Genomic DNA, 599 nt, shown 5'->3' with positions numbered 1-599 from the left:
TGTCAGAAATACATGAAGATATTAATAATCATTCTTGCACGCCATTGCTCTGACCGATATTTTGATTCAGAACCATTCTTATGTTACATATTCGCTTATATCTAAATGCAATAAACACAGAATATAACATTTATGTTTTTCTCCAATAAAACAATGCACGTAGAATCATTTTATATTTAACCTGTATTTCCAAGTAAATTCCACTTCAGAATACAAAGTATGACAAATTGTAATTTTGCATAAATCTATTACACTAACAACAGTATACATTTCGCTGCAGGAGAGCTACTCATCAAACCAATATCTTCTTGTGTTATATGATTTGTTCATCTAAAAATACTAATTTCAAGCATACTATTGCTCTCATCCTATCAACTCTTATGTGTAGAAGCAAAATAAGCTGATACTTTTGATCATACCTCATTTACCAGTGTGGGTGTGTGTGCAAACATATGTATACCAAGTGACGCTCGGTTTGCCTCAGCCCATGCAGGACATCATTACCTACAGTCATTCGTGAACCTGTGCCATCCTTTGATCACCATCACTACAAATGAAAACCTAAACTTCTTTTTTTTACCAATTCTTTACTGTCAGTC

The sequence above is a fragment of the Penaeus monodon genome, chromosome 23, assembly GCF_015228065.2.
Source record: "Penaeus monodon isolate SGIC_2016 chromosome 23, NSTDA_Pmon_1, whole genome shotgun sequence".
Classification (NCBI taxonomy): Eukaryota; Metazoa; Arthropoda; class Malacostraca; order Decapoda; family Penaeidae; genus Penaeus; species Penaeus monodon.
Note: the sequence above shows the minus strand (reverse complement) of the source record.